Source organism: Marmota marmota, unplaced genomic scaffold, assembly GCF_001458135.2.
Source record: "Marmota marmota marmota unplaced genomic scaffold, marMar, whole genome shotgun sequence".
NCBI lineage: Eukaryota > Metazoa > Chordata > Mammalia > Rodentia > Sciuridae > Marmota > Marmota marmota.
Genome location: NW_026000077.1, coordinates 330,838 through 339,475, shown reverse-complemented (window position 1 = coordinate 339,475; position 8,638 = coordinate 330,838). Strand labels below are relative to the sequence as shown.

The window sequence follows — 8,638 nt, the reverse complement described above, 5'->3', positions numbered from 1 at the left end:
TTTTTTTTTTTTTTTTTTTGTACTGGGGATTGAACCCAGGGTCTTACACATTGTAAGCAAATACTCTACCACTGAGTTGTACCCTCAGCCCTCCTTTTTTTTTCCTGTAATGAATTTGGTATGACTTGGGTTTGACACAAGTAATCTATGCACTTTAACTAATTTAAAAGATAAAAAGAAACCCACAATTAAAAGACATACCATTAATTTTCATAATTAAATAGAAAATAACTCCTTAATTTCTAAGGCTTTAAATATATAGCCTTAAGCAGCTTTAAAACATACTAAAAATAAAAATACACAGAGAAATAAACTGGAAAAGTATTGCATCAGAATGACATCTGAAGATCACCTGGAGGAACAAAATACAGTTTCCTTGGCTCTACTGCAAGCCTAGTAAAACCAGCATTTCTGTGAGCGAGGATATGGGATATGCATTTTAGGCCAGAAATTAGGCACACTTGCACCATAATACCTTCTATAAAAATATGAAATCCAAACAAACACATTCTAATTTGGTCTAAGACAATCTAAAAATTAAGTACTAAAGTAATTTAAAAAAAGACAAAAGAAAAAAGACAACACTGACAAAATATACTCACTACATAACCTCAGTATTGTAGAAAAGCAAGCATTTACCTAATCTGTAAAAACCAGCATTAACCATTTGCTTTCTCTGTGAACCACATTTTTTTTTTGTTTTGTGAACCATCTTTTTCTTTGTGAACCACAATTCACAAAGAAATGAAATTTTTAAATCTATGATGAAAATTAAACAAGTCAAGAACAAAAGTGAGGGCTGGGGATGTAGCTCAAGCAGTAACGCGCTTGCCTGGCATGCGCGGGGTGCTGGGTTCAATCCTCAGCACCACATAAAAATAAAATAAAGATGTTGTATCCACGAAAAATAAATATTAAAAAATTCTCTCTCTCTCTCTCTCTCTCTCTCTCTCTCTCTCTCTTCTATCTTTAAAACAAATCTTAAAAAAAAAAAAGAACAAAAGTGAGCAATGGGTAATAAAAACTGAGATGCTGACAGAGACACTCAAGGATTCAAATTTCTGCCTATGCTGGATTACAAATTTCCCATGTTAAATACTTTAGGTCTAAATGTTAAGATGTGAATGTCAGAGATTTACTGTATAGACAAATAATGAAATTAATTAAATATGTGTTTAACAGCCTCACTTAATTAAAGGAATACCCAAAGTTAATCAAAATAGGGGAAACATGGGCTGGGGTTGTGGCTCAGTGGTAGAGCACTGCCTAGCATATAAGAGGCACTGGGTTCGAATCTCAGTACCATATACAAATAAATGAATTTAAAAAAAATAAAGGTCCATCGACATCTAAAAAATTTTTTTTTTAAATAGGGGAAACAAAGTCTAAAATAATTGTTCCAGTCTCTAGGGATCTTTTGCTCCAACGTCCAAGAGGCATCGATGCCACTTTTTGTTAATGATAAGAGCAGCAATAAAACCTAAATGCTTTTTTGTATATTAGGCATACCTAAGGAACAGATACTGTTGTTTTTCCATTTTACAAATGAAAAAAACTGAGAAATAAGGAGATTGAGGAACATTTGATAGGTACTATAGGCAAACTTGCCTAGTATAAATACATTATCAAATGACCAAACATTCAAAGTGAGACTTAGCTTACCATTTATATAAATGAGGTTAAATTGTGTAACTAAACAGTTATCCATAATACAATTAAATAAATATAACTGAGGCAAACCTGAGTTAAAAGCATAAGATTCCCAAGGCATAGCGTCAATAGTACAAGAATTTCCCCATTTCTCTCATTCCCCACATTCAGAAACAAGCAACTCAAATGTTTCTGCTTTAGTTTTAAAATACAATTTCTTAAAACATAATTCCATTCCAGAAACTTTGTTCATATATAAAATCTTTAGCTCATTTTATTTCCTGAGAATCATCTTTAAAGTTATATTAAATTTATTTCTATACTATAAGAAATTCATTTAAGAAATTTTATTTCCTGATTAAAAATAATTAACAATGTAGAAAATTCAGAAAACAAAAGGTTGAAGGAGGGAAATAAAAAACACCTGTAATGGCACAGTTTGGAGATAACTTAGAGTTTTCTTTGCTATTTCCTTTTAGTCTGTATTCCACATCAAATAGTTTGTCAAATATAGTAGTGAAAACTATATAAAATGGGCTGAGGTTGTAGCTCAGTGGTAGGGCACTTGCCTTGTATGTGTGAGGCACTGGGTTCGATCCTCAGCACTACATAAAAATAAAAATAAAGGTATTGTGTCCATTAAAAAAAAAAAAAAGAAAAAGGAAACTTTGTAAACACTGGCAATTTGCTATTTCTCCTTAACAAGAGAGTAATTTTATGATTGATTTTTTGTAGAATATTTTGGCTTCTAGGACTAAAAAATAATTTATTATACTGTGAAAATTAGCCACAGGTAGAAGGGGATATTGGATAAAATGAGCACTCATTGGGCTGGGGATGTGGCTCAAGCGGTAACGCGCTCGCCTGGCATGCGCTGGGTGCTGGGTTCAATCCTCAGCACCACATAAAAATAAAATAAAGATGTTGTGTCCAGGCTGGGGATGTGGCTCAAGCAGTAGCGTGCTCGCCTGGCATGCGTGCGGCCCAGGTTCGATCCTCAGCACCACACACAAAGATGTTGTGTCCGCCAAAAAACTAAAAAATAAATATTAAAAAAAATTCTCTCTCTCAAAAAAAAAGAGCACTCACAGCAAGTATTGGAATGTTTTAAAAATCATCTTTAAATTTTTCTGGTTAAATAGATATGTGTTTGTACTATTAAAAACTTCACATGTCCATCTTCCACATGTCAACACACAGGAGATATTAAACACATAGTTATTGAAGTATTATGACTGCAAAAGATCTAAACTGTGAGGGGCTGGAGCTGGGGCTCAGTGGTAGCGCACTTGCCTGGCAAGTACATGGCACTGGGTTCAATTTTCAGCACCTCATATAAATAAATAAAATAAAGATCTATCAACAACTAAAAAAAAATTTTTTTAAAAAAAGGCCTAAACTGTGACAATTCATTGTAAGACACAAGCTCAACCCAGCACACTTGAACCTAAGTAGAGCAAGCTAAGAAAACCACAAAGCAATGATTCTTTATACGCATTATCTAAGGCTTACTATTGCTTACATACACATGTAAGCAGATGGCACTGAGTGGTGACACGATCTCAAGCTTGTTCTGTTGATGACAGCATCACAAGCCTAAAGCATAATGGGCATAAAAGGATGACTACACCATCTAAAACCCTCCTTACCCATGATTTCAGCTACAGACTTAGGTTGATTCTTGAATTATAATGCTGTCATATTCCAACATAAAAATTGAAACATTTGAGTGAAACACTAGTCAGAAATTACTCTTCAGTTATTTAAAATTCAAAGGGATATTTACAACTAATATTTGTCCTAAGTGTGAAACTTGGTATTCAAAAGGCACAGGAACTTTTTTTTAAAAAAGAGGATAATTATTATTTGGCCAATTTTCAGTTACTAAAGTTACTAAAGTAATTTTCAGTTACTAAAGTAACTGCTTATCACTTGAATATAAAACACTACCTGCAATTTGTACATGTGGAAAAATGAGAATTCATACCCTATTTGAATCAAATGTAAGATATGTCAAGATCGTTGTATTGTCTGGAGCAACTAATAAAAATAAATAAATAAATAAATAAATAAATAAATTTCTGCTAAAATACTGGAAGAAATATTACTGCACTTCATTTTAGCAAATTAGACCTATAATAAATCGCTAGAATTCTATACTTTATTTGTCTGGAATTAAATTAATACCTAAATGTTTGCCCCAAACTCAAATTATAGTTCAAATAATAAAATTTCTTTCTTAAAAAAAAACAACACTACCAATATATCCCAGTATTTGAAAATTTTAAAATATAGATAAAGGCAGGTCTGATTATAAGACTAGCCTTCCCAAATCATTTGCCTACAATCCTACTTAGTCAATTTGATATTCTTAAATAATTGAATTTATGAAAGTTCCACTCACATCAATTTTTCAAAAATACACATTTATGGGACAAATTGATACTTGTACTTCATATGCAAATTTTCCCCCCAAGCATGAAAACTGCATACCATAGGGCTATACCTCATTATTAAGCTGACTATATGATAAGAATGAAAAACAGGATAACAGTAGAGCAGTCTAAAAGCTGTTGTACAGAAATCCAGCAGGAAAAACAAAACACTTCAACAGTACAGAAAAACCAAAATATCATATAAAATTATCTATTATGGGCCTGTCAAATTATAACTTTAGTCTCAGAAATAAATTTTAAAATATGTTCCTTCTTCACAAAAACAACCCTCTTCATTCTATTTAGGTTTATTGTACTTCCAACTTAAACCAATAAGACAGATTGTGTACTTCATGAAGTAGTGTCATTATACTGCTGCAAATGGTGACAAGACACATCATATCCTCTCTGAAGATCCCAGTAGGCAATACCTCATCCAAAGTAATCTAACCTCATTAACATTAATTTACCTCCTCATAGCCTTCATTTCATCTTTTTCATTTCCCATTTTTTCGTGAAAATAAATTTCTTAACCAGTCTAGCATACGAACTGTCATGTGTCATACATTCTCCTATGGTAAATCCAACATCATTATCTCTTCCCTTTTTCAACTTTTCTCTAGAATAATAATAATTATCATTTTAATTTCTGAACAGGCATCCATTTCTTTAAGATATTCATAAAAATAACTGTAAACTTAAGTTTTCTAAGACATTAATTAATTTGAAGGATTAGAAATGTTATAAACATTGCGTTTAGAGATCTTACACTACTATTCTGCCCAGGTATAGACATAATGTGAAGGGAAAGGGGGAAAAAGGGCAAACTTCTCATTACACATATATTTCAAAACCTTACTAGCTGTTAAATTCCTCAGAATCATAAGTTCATATTTCTGAATAACACACCACACTTTGATATATACTAATGAAAGACAGAAATAAACACATGGCTCCACTATACACATACACCACGACAATAGTCAGATGTTAGGTAGACAATTAATGTTGGCTGCATAAATGTTTTGACTACTATTATTCCATCCTTCCATTTCAGAATATGATAGCAAATTTTAAACTGATTAAAAAAATAAATGTTACAAGTTGAACCAAAAGATGATATTTCTTGATTGGAAATACTAACATCTAAAGTGAGGAAGAGGAAGAGGAGGAAGAAGAAGAGGAAGAGGAGGAAGAAGAAGAAGAAGCAGCTGCTGCTAAAAACCTTACAAATCAATTAGTTAAAAAAAAAAAAAAAACTAAGAGAAATTACATTTTCTAAGTGTCTGGTCTTTTCCCCCCTCAGATTTTTACTGTATAACTTATTATAAGTAATTTAAACCTCACTGAAGAAAGGTATGGCAGAGAGAAAAGATTGCTAAAGCCACTTAATTATTTCTGAAGAAACTTTTAGGATGCATCCAAGAGGAAAACTGTGTGATGTATCAAAGGAAGAACTATAGGAACAGAGGTAATCTTCTCTCATTCACTTACTTATTCATTCATCACTCATTCATTCATGTTTGCACGTAAGCAGTATATAAATATTTATTGATTAGGAAAAAAAAGAAAAAACCCAAACATTTATTGATCACTATTTTCTTCTTTGTACTGCAGAAGATCTCCTGGAAGTTTGCTTTCAACATGATTCTCAACAGTTTTGAGTTGTGTGAATTTTCATAAATTATACAACTATTCAAGAGTTTCATCACCTATAAAAACAGGACTAATATCTACTTTACAAATTTACTGTTCAGTTTAAATGGGATGTAATAAGTCTATGTTTAAAAAAAATTAGTTTCTTCTCTCTATAGGTTCCCCCAGAGATTACATCGATCAGTGATTTCCAACTTCTCCATGAAAAATTTTTTTAATCTCCATGGCCCCATGTCTTTAAAGAATTATTTTTCTACCAACTGCAGTGACATGTTATTAATCAGATAGGTAAAGGCTAATCAAAACCTTAAAAACTAAGGGAAACAGGTTCTTTTTTTTCCCCTCCCCTTTCCCCTTCCCCATTTTTTTTTGCAATGCTGGGTTTCAAACCCAGGGCCTCAGGCATGTTAGTCAATTTCTTACCACAGTGCTATATTCCCAGCCTCATAGCTAGGTTTTCCTTTTTTTTGCATTGGTAGGCGTTTAACCCCTCAGGGTAGGCAAGTACTTTGCCAGAATTACCTTCCCAGTCTCTGCCCTTTTTAAATTTTATTTTGAATCAGGGGCTCTCTAAGCTGCTCAGATTGGCCTTGAATTGTGATTCTCCTGCCTCAACTTCTAAGCAACTGTGATTAGAGGAAGGTGCCATTACACCCAGCACCAGTTTTAGGTTCTTAAGGGGCAAAAGCAATATTTTATGTCATTATCAATCTGTAAATCACCATAATGTATGATAATGAATTGTGGTAAATAGCCTCAAAGATCTAATTCAACATAATTACTAGTCAAAGAAAAGATACACAATATTTTACCTATATAAATATATTGAGAGCAAATATATAATTTTTACTGCATTTTTAAAATTGTAATGCAAAAAAAGAATTCATTCTTCTCTCTGCAGACCCCTGGGGAAAACTAAAAATTTATAGACTATAAGTTAGTAATTTTGTATGTGTAAAGAAATTACTGGTTACCCTACAGGTTCATTTTCAGCCAGTATTATCAATACTAACACCTTCAAATTCAAGATACACCTATTTATCCATTAAAAAAATTAATGATATCTAGTGTCTTTCCTTTGTAATTAACAGAACAAAATCCAAACTCTTCCCCATTGACCTATATAGTTTGTTCTCTATCAACTTCATCTACCAGTCTCTCTCCTTGTTATTCTTGTAATTCCTCAAGCATGACTATCTGCTTCCTACTTTTTAGAGACTTTGTACAAAATGGACCCTTTGCCTGGTTCAGTCTTCTCACAGATCATTATATGTCTGCCATTTTATGACTCAGATCCCACATTAAATATCTCTATCAGGCAGGGCTTGGTGGCGCACAGTTTAGGAGGCTGAGACAAGAGGATCCTGAGTTCAAAGCCTGCCTCAGCAAGAGTGAGGTGCTAAACAACTCAGTGAGACCCTGTCTTTAAATAAAATACAAAACAGTGCTGAGGATGTGGCTCAGTGGGTGAGAGCCTCTGAGTTCAATCCCTGGTACCAAAAAAAAAAAAAAAAAATCTCCATCTGAAGTTTTTCCTCAACACTCAATTTAAATCCTTCCATCACTCTCAATCATATCATACTTTTGTTTCTTCACAGTATTTGGTACCTTTAAAATTATCTTGCTTACTTGTTTAATTTACTCTTTCTCTCGACCAATACCTTGTCCTCACTGGTGGAAAGAGCTTCAGCAGTCTTATTCACTGCTAAAACTATGATTATCAGAACAGTACCACATACCTAATAATCACAATAAAAACTGTTAGATAACTATTCTGTTTAATATTATTTTGGGGAATGACTCTGATTTCTTAGTCAAGAACTTACAATCAGCATTCACAATTGCTGATATAAAAGGAACAAGAAAAAAATCTTTTGATAAAGACAACAAGAAAAATGTATACAATATTCTACTCAACCAGTGGACTTCATTTTCTCTTACTCTGATCCTTAAGCATAAAAAGATATAAAAGTTTATTTATGTTTTACATATTTCACATATCACCTCAAGTAAAAACTGAATGAACAAGCCTGCCACTAATAACACATGCTTATAATCCCTTTTTAGGAGGCTGATGCAGGAGGATCACTTGAGTTCAGTTTAGAACCAGCCTAGGCAATGTGGCAAGACCATCCACCCCATCTCTTAAAATAAAAAATGTTTAAAATATTGAATGCATTATTTTACAACAATATTCCATGAACTGTTAGTTACTTAACTTAATGATTTACTTTTCTGACAAGATGCAAGCAGGTTTCTAAGAATGGAAGGCATAAAGAGGCCATCATACTGACAGAGTGACCCAAATCAGGAAAGAGCCTATTCTCTCTATATTTTAGAGGATGGGATGGGAGGGCAATCAGTCCTAGGAAATGATTCTGATTGGCTTTTGACAAATAGACAGTAATATCTTCAAAGCTATTCAAAACAGATTCAACTGGAATCTTATAGTGATATTAAATCATTGTTTAAAACATGTGGTCTCCTCCACTGGCTTTTTACATTTTTTAAATGAAATATGCAGTTAACTAGATTTGGATTTCTGTAGTTTCACATAACAAAATAATATTTGTAAGTAGCACTCACCTACACATAATCCTTAACACTTTGTGCTACATTTCCATGTGAATTTAAAATATTTTTAAAAGAATTTCAAGGGAAGAAATCTAAATAAAAATTAAGAATAAGGTCTTAATTTGTAAATTTAGACAATACTTGAAAATTAAATTAAAAATAATTCAGAAAGCTATGACAACTCACTAGTTTAAAAAACGCAAACATCTTGGCTGGGGGTATAGCTCAGTTGGTAGAGTGCTTGCTTCACATGCACAAGGCCCTGAGTTCAAACCCCAGTACCACTAAAAAAAAAAAAAAAAAAAAAAAAAAAAAAAAAAAAA

At 32.7% G+C, this 8,638-nt stretch overlaps 1 protein-coding gene and 1 non-coding gene across 2 annotated transcripts in view; one reads left to right on the top strand and one right to left on the bottom strand.

Annotated features, from left to right (window-relative positions):
* The window catches only part of Rap1a (RAP1A, member of RAS oncogene family), a 76,970-nt gene extending 68,449 nt beyond the window's left edge, over nt 1-8,521 (bottom strand). The window contains exon 1 of the mRNA XM_048814515.1: nt 8,502-8,521. The gene's annotated coding sequence lies outside the window, so the exon portion shown is untranslated. The remainder of the gene's footprint in view (nt 1-8,501) is intronic.
* An 8-nt stretch (nt 8,522-8,529) lies between these two features.
* Trnav-cac lies at nt 8,530-8,602 on the top strand. The gene has a single exon. It is a non-coding gene; the product is annotated as a tRNA-Val (tRNA).
* The last annotated feature ends 36 nt before the right edge of the window (nt 8,603-8,638 follow it).